Here is a 13,763-nt window from a genome sequence, read left to right as displayed (position 1 = left end):
TTTATTGTTTCTAGATTTTTTGATGATAGCCATTCTGACTGGTGTGAGATGATATCTCATTGTAGTTTTGATTTGCATTTCTCTCATGATTAGTGATGTTGAGCATTCTCTCATGTGTTTGTTGGCAGTCTGTATATCTTCTTTGGAGAAATGTCTATTTAGGTCTTCTGCCCATTTTTGGATTGGGTTGTTTGTTTTTTTGTTATTAAGCTGCATGAGCTGCTTATAAATTTTGGAGATCAATCCTTTGTCAGTTGCTTCATTTGCAAATATTTTCTCCCATTCTGAGGGTTGTCGTTTGGTCTTCTTTATGGTTTCCTTTGCTGCGCAAAAGCTTTTAAGTTTCATTAGGTCCCATTTGTTTACTCTTGTTTTTATTTCCATTACTCTAGGAGGTGGGTCAGAAAGAATCTTGCTGTGATTTATGTCATAGAGTGTTCTGCCTATGTTTTCCTCTAAGAGTTTGATAGTTTCTGGCCTTACATTTAGGTCTTTAATCCATTTTGAGCTTATTTTTGTGTATGGTGTTAGGGAGTGATCTAACTTCATACTTTTACATGTAGCTGTCCAGTTTTCCCAGCACCACTTATTGAATAGGCTGTCCTTTCTCCACGGTACATTTCTGCCTCCTTTGTCAAAGATAAGGTGACCATATGTGCGCGGGTTTATCTCTGGGCTTTCTATCCTGTTCCATTGATCTATCTTTCTGTTTTTGTGCCAGTACCATACCGTTTTGATAACTGTAGCTTTGTAGTATAGTCTGAAGTCTGGGAGCCTGATTCCTCCAGTTCCTTCTTTCGTTCTCAAGATTGCTTTGGCTATTCGGGGTCTTTTGTGTTTCCATACAAATTGCAAAATTTTTTGTTCTAGTTCTGTGAAAAATGCCAGTGGTAGTTTGATAGGGATTGCATTGAATCTATAGATTGCTTTGGGTAGTAGAGTCATTTTCACAATGTTGATTCTTCCAATCCAAGAACATGGTATATCTCTCCATCTATTTGTATCATCTTTAATTTCTTTCATCAGTGTCTTATAATTTTCTGCATACAGATCTTTTGTCTCCTTAGGTAGGTTTATTCCTAGATATTTTATTCTTTTTGTTGCAATGGTAAATGGGAGTGTTTTCTTGATTTCACTTTCAGATTTTTCATCATTAGTATATAGGAATGCCAGAGATTTCTGTGCATTAATTTTGTATCCTGCCACTTTACCAAATTCATTGATTAGCACTAGTAGTTTTCTGGTAGCATCTTTAGGGTTCTCTATGTATAGGATCATGTCATCTGCAAACAGTGACAGCTTTACTTCTTCTTTTCCGATTTGGATTCCTTTTATTTCCTTTTCTTCTCTGATTGCTGTGGCTAAAACTTCCAAAACTATGTTGAATAAGAGTGGTGAGAGTGGGCAACCTTGTCTTGTTCCTGATCTTAGTGGAAATGCTTTCAGTTTTTCGCCATTGAGGATGATGTTTGCTGTGGGCTTGTCATATATGGCCTTTATTATGTTGAGGAAAGTTCCCTCTATGCCTACTTTCTGCAGGGCTTTTATCATAAATGGGTGTTGAATTTTGTCAAAAGCTTTCTCTGCATCTATTGAGATGATCATATGGTTTTTCTCCTTCAGTTTGTTAATATGGTTTATCACATTGATAGATTTGCGTATATTGAAGAATCCTTGCATTCCTGGAATAAACCCCACTTGATCATGGTGTATGATCCTTTTAATGTGCTGTTGGATTCTATTTGCTAGTATTTTGTTGAGGATTTTTGCATCTATGTTCATCAGTGATATTGGCCTGTAGTTTTCTTTCTTTGTGACATCCTTGTCTGGTTTTGGTATCAAGGTGATGGTGGCCTCGTAGAAGGAGTTTGGGAGTGTTCCTCCCTCTGCTATATTTTGGAAGAGTTTGAGAAGGATAGGTGTTAGCTCTTCTCTAAATGTTTGATAGAATTCGCCTGTGAAGCCATCTGGTCCTGGGCTTTTCTTTGTTGGAAGATTTTTAATCACAGTTTCAATTTCAGTGCTTGTGATTGGTCTGTTCATATTTTCTATTTCTTCCTGATTCAGTCTTGGCAGGTTGTGCCTTTCTAAGAATTTGTCCATTTCTTCCAGGTTGTCCATTTTATTGGCATAGAGTTGCTTGTAGTAATCTCTCATGATCTCTTTTATTTCTGCAGTGTCAGTTGTTACCTCTCCTTTTTCATTTCTAATTCTATTGATTTGAGTCTTCTCCCTTTTTTTCTTGATGAGTCTGGCTAGTGGTTTATCTATTTTGTTTATCTTCTCAAAGAACCAGCTTTTAGTTTTATTGATCTTTGCTATTGTTTCCTTCATTTCTTTTTCATTTATTTCTGATCTGATTTTTATGATTTCTTTCCTTCTGCTAGCTTTCGGGTTTTTTTGTTCTTCTTTCTCTAATTGCTTGAGGTGCAAGGTTAGGTTGTTTATTCAAGATGTTTCCTGCTTCTTAAGGTGGGCTTGTATTGCTATAAACTTCCCCCTTAGAACTGCTTTTGCTGCATCCCACAGGTTTTGGGTCGTTGTGTCTCCATTGTCATTTGTTTCTAGGTATTTTTTGATTTCCTCTTTGATTTCTTCAGTGATCACTTCATTATTAAGTAGTGTATTGTTTAGCCTCCATGTGTTTGTATTTTTTACAGATCTTTTCCTGTAATTGATATCTAGTCTCATGGCATTGTGGTCAGAAAAGATACTTGATACAATTTCAATTTTCTTAAATTTACCAAGGCTTGATTTGTGACCCAAGATATGATCTATCCTGAAGAATGTTCCATGAGCACTTGAGAAAAATGTGTATTCTGTTGTTTTTGGATGGAATGTCCTATAAATATCAATTAACTCCATCTCGTTTAATGTATCATTTAAAGCTTGTGTTTCCTTATTTATTTTCATTTTGGATGATCTGTCCATTGGTGAAAGTGGGGTGTTAAAGTCCCCTACTATGATTGTGTTACTGTCGATTTCCCCTTTTATGGTTGTCAGTATTTGCCTTATGTATTGAGGTGCACCTATGTTGGGTGCATAAATATTTACAATTGTTATATCTTCCTCTTGGATTGATCCCTTGATCATTATGTAGTGTCCTTCTTTGTCTCTTCTAATAGTCTTTGTTTTAAAGTCTATTTTGTCTGATATGAGAATTGCTACTCCAGCTTTCTTTTGGTTTCCATTTGCATGGAATACCTTTTTCCATCCCCTTACTTTCAGTCTGTATGTGTCTCTAGGTCTGAAGTGGGTCTCTTGTAGACAGCAAATATATGCGTCTTGTTTTTGTATCCATTCAGCCAATCTGTGTCTTTTGGTGGGAGCATTTAGTCCATTTACATTTAAGGTAATTATCGATATGTGTGTTCCCATTCCCATTTTCTTAATTGTTTTGGGTTCGTTATTGTAGGTCCTTTCCTTCTTTTGTGTTTCTTGCCTAGAGAAGTTCCTTTAGCAGTTGTTGTAGAGCTGGTTTGGTGGTGCTGAACTCTCTCAGCTTTTGCTTGTCTGTAAAGGTTTTAATTTCTCCATCAAATCTGAATGAGATCCTTGCTGGGTAGAGTAATCTTGGTTGCAGGTTTTTCTCCTTCAACACTTTCAATATGTCCTGCCACTCCCTTCTGGCTTGCAGAGTTTCTGCTGAAAGATCAGCTGTTAACCTTATGGGGATTCCCTTGTGTGTTATTTGTTGTTTTTCCCTTGCTGCTTTTAATATGTTTTCTTTGTATTTAATTTTTGACAATTTGATTAATATGTGTCTTGGCGTATTTCTCCTTGGATTTATCCTGTATGGGACTCTCTGTGCTTCCTGGACTTGATTAATGATTTCTTTTCCCATATTAGGGAAGTTTTCAACTATAATCTCTTCAAATATTTTCTCAGTCCCTTTCTTTTTCTCTTCTTCTTCTGGAACCCCTATAATTCGAATGTTGGTGCGTTTAATGTTGTCCCGGAGGTCTCTGAGACTGTCCTCAGTTCTTTTCATTCTTTTTTCTTTATTCTGCTCTGCAGTAGTTATTTCCACTATTTTATCTTCCAGGTCACTTCTCCGTTCTTCTGCCTCAGTTATTCTGCTATTGATCCCATCTAGAGTACTTTTAATTTCATTTATTGTGTTGTTCATCGTTGCTTGCTTCATCTTTAGTTCTTCTAGGTCCTTGTTAACTGATTCTTGCAATTTGTCCATTCTATTGTCCATTCTATCTCCAAGATTTCGGATCAACCTTACTATCATTATTCTGAATTCTTTTTCAGGTAGACTGCCTATTTCCTCGTCATTTGTTAGGTCTGGTGCATTTTTATCTTGCTCCTTCATCTGCTGTGTGTTTTTCTGTCTTTTCATTTTGCTTATCTTACTGTGTTTGGGGTCTCCTTTTTTGCAGGCTGAAGGTTCGTAGTTCCTGTTGTTTTTTGTGTCTGTCCCCAGTGGCTAAGGTTGGTTCAGTGGGTTGTGTAGGCTTCCTGGTGGAGGGTACTAGTGCCTGTGTTCTGGTGTATGAGGCTGGATCTTGTCTTTCTGGTGGGCAGGTCCACGTCTGGTGGTGTGTTTTGGGGTGTCTGTAGACTTACTATGATTTTGGGCAGCCTCTCTGCTAATGGGTGGGGTTGTGTTCCTGTCTTGCTAGTTGTTTGGCATAGGATGTCCAGCACTGTAGCTTGCTGGTCGTTGAGTGAAGCTGGGTGCTGGCGTTGAGATGGAGATCTCTCGGAGATTTTTGCTGTTTTATATTATGTGCAGCTGGGAGGCCTCTTGTGGACCAGTGTCCTGAAGTTGGCTCTCCCACCTCAGAGGCACAGCACTGACTCCTGGCTGCAGCACCAAGAGCCTTTCATCCACAGGGCTCCTTAATTTGGGATGATTCGTTGTCTATTCAGGTATTCCACAGATGCAGGGTATATCAAGTTGATTGTGGAGCTTTAATCCGCTGCTTCTGAGGCTGCTGGGAGAGATTTCCCTTTCTCTTCTTTGTTCTGACAGTTCCCAGGGGCTCAGCTTTGGATTTGGCCCCGCCTGTGCGTGTAGGTCGCCGGAGGGCGTCTGTTCTTTGCTCAGACAGGACGAGGTTAAAGGAGCCGCTGATTCGGAGGCTCTGGCTCACCCAGGCCGGGGGTAGGGAGTGTCACGGAGTGCGGGGCGGGCCTGCAGCGGCAGAGGCCGGCGTGACGCTGCAGCCTGAGGCGCGCCGTGCGCTCTCCCGGGGAGCCGTCCCTGGATCCCAGGACCCTGGCAGTGGCGGGCTGCACAGGCTCCCCAGAAGGGCGTGTGGCTAGTGACCTGTGTTCGCACACAGGCCTCCTGGCGGCGGCAGCAGCGGCCTTAGCGTCCCATGTCCGTCTCTGGGCTCCGCACTCTTAGCCGCGGCTCGCGCCCGTCCCTGGAGCTCTCTCAAGCAGCGTTCTTAATCCCCTCTCTTTTGGGAGGTCTGAGGTCTTCTGCCAGCGTTCAGTAGGTGTTCTGTAGGAGTTGTTCCACGCGTAGATGTATTTCTGGTGTATCTGTGGAGAGGAAGGTGATCTCCGCGTCTTACTCTTCTGCCATCTTCCCGGAAGTCCTCTGTTTGTTTGTTTTTGAACACTGCCTTACTTTCTGTCATTATAAGATGCTCCAGTGTCTTCTTTTATATTTCTTTCCCCAGCCCTAGAATAAGACATTCTCCAAGGAGCCCTGTTCCTTTCACTGGAGTTTGGTATTAAAAATAAAATCTGGGTTCTAGATGGACACCTTACTACTCTGCTACTGGAGTGTCATTGCTTCTAGCTCCTCTCAGTTGATAGATCAACAAAATATGTGTATATACTAATCTATGTATACACATATATCTATATCTAATTATCCATCTGTATATTAAGCTAAACGTGAGTTCATACTGATGTCTCCAACTGTAATCTACCGGCACATGGATTGTTCCAACCTTCTCCTCTTACTTATGTGTAATCTCCCTCTCCAACAATGAAAAATCTGGCTCCCACCAACTGCCATCCATTTATTTATGGTTCAGTTTCAGTATACATATTTTGTGTGTTCAGAATTGTTAAGCTATGTCCCAGTGGAAAACAACTTCATGAGCTAGAATTGCTTATATATAGTTTCTTTTACATTTAGGTATTTCCAATGTTACTGAGGTCAGCATGTCCCCCCCAACCCCACTCTGCTGAGGTTGTTTTGTACATTTGTAACAGTTATATTCTTATGTCACATTCTTTATTCTTTCCTAGGTTCCCTGACCCGCTAAGGGATTTTAAAAAAATTTTAATACCATAAGGTTCATTCTTTGTGATATGAAGTTCTATGGGTTTATGATAAATGCATATTTTCATGTATCCACTAATATAATATTATACAGAATACTTTTACTGCCCTAAAAATTCCCCTGTGCTTCATCTATTCAAACCTCTCCTCCCACTCCAAATCCCTGGCAACCACTCATCTGCCATCTCTCTGGGTTTGTTTTTTCCACAATGTCTTATAAATAATCATGCAGTGTGCAGCCTTTCAGATTGGCTTCTTTCACTTAGCAATACAAATCTGAGATTTATCCATGTGTTTGCATGGATTGATAGTCATTCCTTTTTATCACCAAAGAGCATTCCATTGTATGATTGTATAATGGTTTAGCAATCCGTTCACATATTGAAGGACTTCTTGGCTCCTTCTAGCTTCTAGCCACTATAAATAAATTGGCTGTAAATATTAGTGTTCTGGCTTTTTTGTGGACATAATTTTTCAACTCATTTGGTTAACTGCTTAGAGCATGACTGCTAGATCATGTGTTAAGACTACATTTGTCTTGCTAAGAAATCACCAATCTGTTTTCCAAACTGTACCATTTTGTACCAGCAATAAAAGAGAGTTCTTATTGTCCCATGTCTTTGTCAGTGATCGGTATTCTCACTTAAAAAAATTGTTTTAGCCATTCTAGTAGGTAGGTAGTGGTATCTCAGTGTTACTTTATTTATATTTCCTTGAGACAAATGACGTTGAACAATTTTCCTCTTGCTTATTGGCAACATCTTTAGTGATATGTATCTTCCTCATTTTTAAACTTTTTTTTCCCTTATAGCTGAGTTTTAAGAGCTCTTTGTATATTTGGGATACAAGTCCTTTATCTGACAAACATTTTGCAAATATTTCTCTCAGTCTATGGCTTGTTTTTTCATTTTCTTAACAGTGCCTTTCACAAAGCAGAGGTTTTTTTTTTTTAGTTTTAGTAAAGTCCAACTTATCAGCTTTTTCTTTCATGGATCATGTTTTTGGTGTTGTATCTAAAAATTCATCCCCTATCCCAAGGTTACCTAGATTTTCTGTTATTTTTTCTTCTTATTTTTTTTTTTTTTGTTTTACATTTGGGTCTATGATCCATTTTGATTTAATTTTTGTGAAAGACCATTTACTTTTCAGAGACCTCAGATAGCTGCTTCACGCCTTCTGTCCAGGATTTATAGTTGCATTTGGTGGTAGAGATAGGATAGAGTTTGTTTCTCCATATTTCTTAGAACCATTTATGAGAATTTAATATTTTACTTTAGAAGTTTCTTCTTTTATTCTTGCTTTATTTAAAATTTTCAATTTTCCTCTATTCTCTCAGCCAGTTTCTATGTTAGAATAATAAAGTGTATGATCAGTATATCAAGGAAACAGTGACTTCCATTTACTCTTAAGTTCCTGAATCTTGCAGAGATTATCACAGACCAGATTCCATCCATCTCTTTGGATCCAAATTACTATTTTTTTGAGGATCAATAAGCAAACTACAAACTCACAAGAATAGGAAGATACTATTTCTGATACTATAGGGATTTAAAATTCCCCTACTTCCCTTTCAAGCAAAGCACCTAGCAGTTGGCAGTTCTAGAAATCCATACTTTTAGATTCTGATTCTAGCTGTACTCCCTGCCTGACTCCCTAACACTAAAGTGACTCCGAGGAATTTGAAAATGTCTGCTATTTTAAAACATAAAACTAGGCATTCAAAAGGAAATTTAAAAATACATTTTACTACTCACATATTAAGGCAAGACTGCTTTTTCCTGGCCCTGGCTTCTTAAGCTGCTCCAATATGTACAAGGAGAAACATCATGACCAAGAAGCCAATCTGTCCAGAAAAAATCCAAACCATAAAACTATGTAAAAGACTCACCTCTTATTTTAGAACATATGGAATTTTGCTTTTCAGAATGGCTGAATTCTACTGTGTAAAAATTCATATTTATTGTGTAGCCTCAATAACTCAGAATATTGTATCAATTGCTCAGCTCTTGACTGACCTTAGCCTTTTCCAATTACCTGCAATGATATCACCACTCTGACCTAAGCTTGCCACTGCATATCTGCTACCTCCTAATCTATGGAAGTCATGGTTCAAAGGGACGATAGAAGATTCTAACCAATAGTAATTTGGGTTTTTAGCCACATGACCCTAGGGGTCATCAGCCAGCATCAAATTCTCCAACGTCCATGTCCTATTTGCCATATTGGTTTCCTCCTAATGCTGCAGATCCTATAAATGGTTTTTATTTTTAATTTAAGATATAATTGACATATAACATGGTATTAGTTTTAGGTGTACAACATAATGATTTGATGTATGTATATATCACAATAAGTTTAATTAATATCCATCATCACACATAGTTACATTTTTTCTTATGGTAAGAACCAAATGTCTTTTAAAAAAAATTATTTTATATTGTAGTATAAGTTGACTAACAATGTGTTAGTTTCATGTGTACAGCAAAGTGATTCAGTCGTACATATACATGTACCTATTCTTTCTCAAATTCTTTTCCCATTTAGGTTATTACAGAATCCAAGTGTCTTTTTAAAGCATGTATTCCTTCATCCTTCACTTTTTTTTCCTAAATAGTTGATAATATGCTGAGGTACAGACATGATTTGTCTAATTTGAAATTGGCTCTTTCTCCTTTGTAGCACACATTTACGTAGAGGTATATCTGTACTTCCCCAAATCCAACATCCATATATCCAAATAAGGCAACAACTAAGCTTACTTAAAACTTGCACAACTGATTTGAGGAAGGTGGGGAGGATATCTCTAACTGTGCTGCAGTCACTAAAATCTTTATCCTAAGATAAAACAGGGCAAGATGTCACTGGGTGTTAATAACTATTGATAAGGAAATGCAGTAATTTGAAGAGCGGTATTAATCATCATAGATAAGTTAGGAGGACAGTAATGAAGATCCTCAGATAGTAGTGAGGAATATCTGATTCTCAGCCCTTAGGCTGCTCTTCTTTCATTCATGTATTCATGTATTCATTCATGTCTTCACCAAATACTATTTAAGCTCCTACGATTTTTTAGGAAAAGTGCTGGGCAAGAGGATAAAGTGGTGAGCACAATAGACATACTTTGTGTTCCCATAGGTTACACTGGAACAATTTCAAGTGTTATGTGCCTAGTGTTATAACATGGTATGTACAGAATGTCATGGAAGAACCAACAAAGACATCAGATTGAATCTGGTGGGTTCTGAAGTAGTCAGGCTGGAAGATTGGGAAGACACATGGGGGACACCTGGATGTCTCACTGCATATGGGAAACTTAGGCTGTGACCAGAATGAGTAGGTCAAGAAAAACCAAAGCAAACCTTCACTCCTAGTTGCTTTGAGTGAATATCACCCACCTCCAGAAAGTTGCCTCTGCTTCCACTGTCCCCCACAAAAGGAGAAAAATACACAACACAAATGGTCACTTTCTACTCAATCCCTTCCATTAGCCTTGAATTATTCTTTACTTGTTTCCTCTGTGAATTAATTAATTCCTCCAGGATTAACTGCAATCTTGAGAGCAATCCTTTTGCATTTCTGTGCTTGTGAGCACTTAACATTGATGAACGTCAGTACAGTCTGGTCTTGTGACTGATTTTTGTTTCATTGGGAAATAAAAAGTCCTCCAATATCTCATAAATTCAGATCACTGGGTCTCAGAGAGTCTCTTAAGGAGTGTTTTGCTACCAAAACACTACCAAATGTAAAATAGTTAGCTAGTGGGAAGCAGCCGCATAGCACAGGGAGATCAGCTCAGTGCTGTGTGACCACCTAGAGGGGTGGGATAGGGAGGGTGGGAGGGAGACGCAAGAGGGAGGGGATATGGGGATGTATATATGCATATGGCTGACTCACTTTGTTGTGCAACAGAGGCTAGTGCAGTATTGTGAAGCAGTTATACGACAATAAATATCTATAAAAAAAAAAGTTGGAGAGTTTGGAATATGTCTTCAGAGGAACAACTCAGGCTTAACCTTTTTCTTTGAAATTATTTTATTTCTAAGGTATAATGTTAGGTGTATAATCCTATTTTATCATCTAAGCCTAATGGAAACATTTTTTTCTATAATGGAAATGTTTAGGATTTCATATATGCACAGTGTGGATGTTAAGCTCCAACTGTGCCAATCAGAAATTCCATGATTAAATGATAACAGAGCCAAATCCACAGCATTGGTACATCACCCACACCAGAAAGGGCTGTCTCCCTGCCCCTCATTAACAGCCTGCCATGTCCTTCTCCGGTCTTTTTGCCAAGTTGTTGGGTAGCTTTGATAAACAGGACATGTTAGTCACCAGCGTAGACTAAAATGCTGAGGCCTTTCCTTTCTTATTTATTGAAGCTGTTTTAAGTTAGGGAATAACAACAAATTATAAAAGTGACCAAATTTCTACTTACAAAATGTATTTCATGGCAGAAAAATTGCTCCTGCACAATCAATTTTTAGGCTAAATTTGAACACGACGGTGATTTTTTTTTAACAATCATAAACCCCTGCTGACAAAAGCCTTAACTCTATTGGTGACAGCAGACGCTACTAAAATACTGTTTTGTCTTAGCTTTTCATGGTGTATCATAAACCCTACAATTATGATTGTTCCCAGAGTGAGCTCCAGACCCACAGCGGGAAGCATATTGTCTAAAAAGAATACAAAGTAATTGGGATTTTATCTAATACAGCAGTGAACATATTCATGAAAACTCTTCACAAGTGCTACAGAATTAGTCTCATAACCTGACATGAAGAGCAAATAAAAATCTATACAAACTGTTAAATGGGGGAAAAGGCAATGATTTCTTTTGAGGATGTGGAACATGCTCAGAGGTGTTTCTGCTAAGGCTTACTGCAATTTTCATGGTGCTAAGACCACCTTATGTGGCGTGGCAGGGAAGACGCCAGGCTGACCCTGAGCTTGGACCCATTTCTGCCAACAGTGGTGTGGCCTTGGACAACCTTATACCAATACATATTTTTTTCCCTCAATAGTAGCACTAATTCTTGCCCTCATCATTATAGATTTGCTAATGATCTAGCTTCTAAGCCCTGATAACTGTGAGTATAAGTGAGAAGGAGGAGAAGGAAGAAGAAGATAAAATAAAAAGAGTGTGTAAAAGGATTTTAGAAAAACCCTTAATGACTTCCTAAGATGCTTAGAATACAGCAAGACTTCATTAACCATGGCTGGCAAGGTAGTGCCTGTGATCTTGCCCCTGGCTCCCTCTCCACTTTGATCTCTGGACAGTCTCTCCCTGATCATTTGTGTAAACCCCCCAGGTCTCCTTGCTGTTTCTCTAAAATGATAGCGCCAGGAAGTTTCCACTTTCTGTTCTTTTGACCTGGAACCCACTTCCTCCAGCTATTCCTTTCTATCAGGGTCAACCCACAACTAAAATAAAATTATATGGCCTTTAATAATTCATCTTTCAAGTTTATAATAAATGCACAAGCCCACTAATAAAAAATGAGGGGAAGATAAGAATAAATAACTTAGACAAAGATAAATAAAAAGTATTAAACAAGCAAATGAAATAGTGTTTAACCTCACTCAATAGATCAACTTATGAAACAACATTTTATAGCCAAAATTAGCTCCTAAATCAATGACTTAAATGTTGTAGTGAAACTGGAATATTCAAATCCTGCTGGTGGCATTTTAAGTTATAAATGCTTTTGGGTGGGAAAATCAATTGGCAATATGTATGTCAAGGACTATAAAATGCTTAAAAATTTTTCACACAGAAAATTCACTTTTAGAAATGATTCCTAAAGAATGTCAACCTCTATGCATTGTCTGTAGTATTGAAAATTTAGTAATTCAAGTACAATAAAATGATTAAATATATGGTAGTTGAACAACAAAATCATACTCTGTGTAGCCTTAAAATGTTAATTACTAGGTATATGTAGAAATTAGAAAGTATTTATGCTAAGTTGTTGAGAAAGAAAAAAATAAAACTTATTTGTACATGGTCAAACACCAAAAGGCAATTTATAGGAGTAAAATTAGGATTGTTGCTATTCTATCTTTCTCAAATTTGTATTTAGTGCTTGGTTCTATCACCTTTGCAATCTCAAACGAGGAAACACAGTGATCCCATGTCCATTGTTCAGTTCTCTTGCTAACTTCTGACTTTGCCAAAGATATTAACTCTGTCTTAAACATTAGTAAATAATTTGTGTTGTTATCTGCAGACCCAAACACTTAGCACAGCGTCTGGACTACACTGACAGCTGAAAGTCTGCCTCTCGAACCGAACAGAGATGGACGTGACAAATAGCTGAGAAAACTGAGATCCTCCCATTTACTCCTTACCTCTAACTGTGTTAAACTGCAATCAAGTTGACTAAAAAGAAACCATACTGAACCTGACAGGATGTGAGGAAATGCAAGAATATAGAATTTCTGAGGCTTTGACCAGTGAAATAGTAGCTAATTTTCTAATGATGTTTGCCCTCAAGAAGTGTTAATTGGGCTTCCCTGGTGGCGCAGTGGTTGGGAGTCCGTCTGCCGATGCAGGGGACACGGGTTCGTGCCCTGGTCCGCGAAGATCCCACGTGCCGCGGGGCGGCTGGGCCCGTAAGCCATGGCCGCTGGACCTACGCGTCCGGAGCCTGTGCTCCGCAATGGGAGAGGCCACAACAGTGAGAGGCCCGCGTACCGCTAAAAAAAAAAAAAAAAAGAAGTGTTAATTTAATTTGGTCCTTCATCATAGTATGGTATGTGAGGGTTCCCCTTCTTGACGTCTATGACTAAATTCTATTTTGGATTGTTAAAATAATGATGAAAAGGGGGAGGCAAATTGGAACATATTCAAAAAATGTAAAAAAACCCCAACAATGTATGAACGTTTTATTGAGAGAAGAATGAGATAACCAAATGTATTTTATCCTGATGATATGTGGAAGGAAAGAGCTCCCCTGACAGAGGTGATGCTCCTGCAAGTCAGTGAGACATTGAAGAACAAGGTATTTGGGGACCCTGCATGGGAGGACAGCAGAGAAGAACCCAAGAGGTAGAGGGGACAGCTGGAGAAGGGCTTCCCAGGCTGTGCCAAGAAACAGAATTTTATCGTGAAAAGATAAGGAGGCTTTGAAAGACTTCTGCAAAGAAAATACTATTATTTTTTTGTGTTTTTCCCATAAGAGAAAGAAAAAATGCCATGGACTACATCCATGAAGCTCCTTCTACAGATATATAGGAGGTATCTGAGTTGTAAAATATGGCATAAAACTTCAAGAACTGCATGAAGCAGAAAAAGCAATAAAACATTGGCTTTGGTGACTTGTGATGTTATTACAGCCTTCTTGTTTCTCAGTGCCCTAAAGCTACACTGTGCAGTGAATATTTGCACCCTCAGATAGGTTGTCTTCTTGTTGCTCATGCAACAGAATGTATCTAATGATTTTTCCTTCTGTTTCAGAATAGCATCATTTGTTTCACAAGAATTATATCAATTGCTACTTGT

The sequence above is a fragment of the Aethalodelphis obliquidens genome, unplaced genomic scaffold (genome assembly GCF_003676395.1).
Source record: "Aethalodelphis obliquidens isolate GAN/ISIS:26980383/991018 unplaced genomic scaffold, ASM367639v1 scaffold74, whole genome shotgun sequence".
Classification (NCBI taxonomy): Eukaryota; Metazoa; Chordata; class Mammalia; order Artiodactyla; family Delphinidae; genus Aethalodelphis; species Aethalodelphis obliquidens.
The sequence above is the reverse complement of the archived record's forward strand: the minus strand, read 5'-3'. Positions refer to the sequence as shown.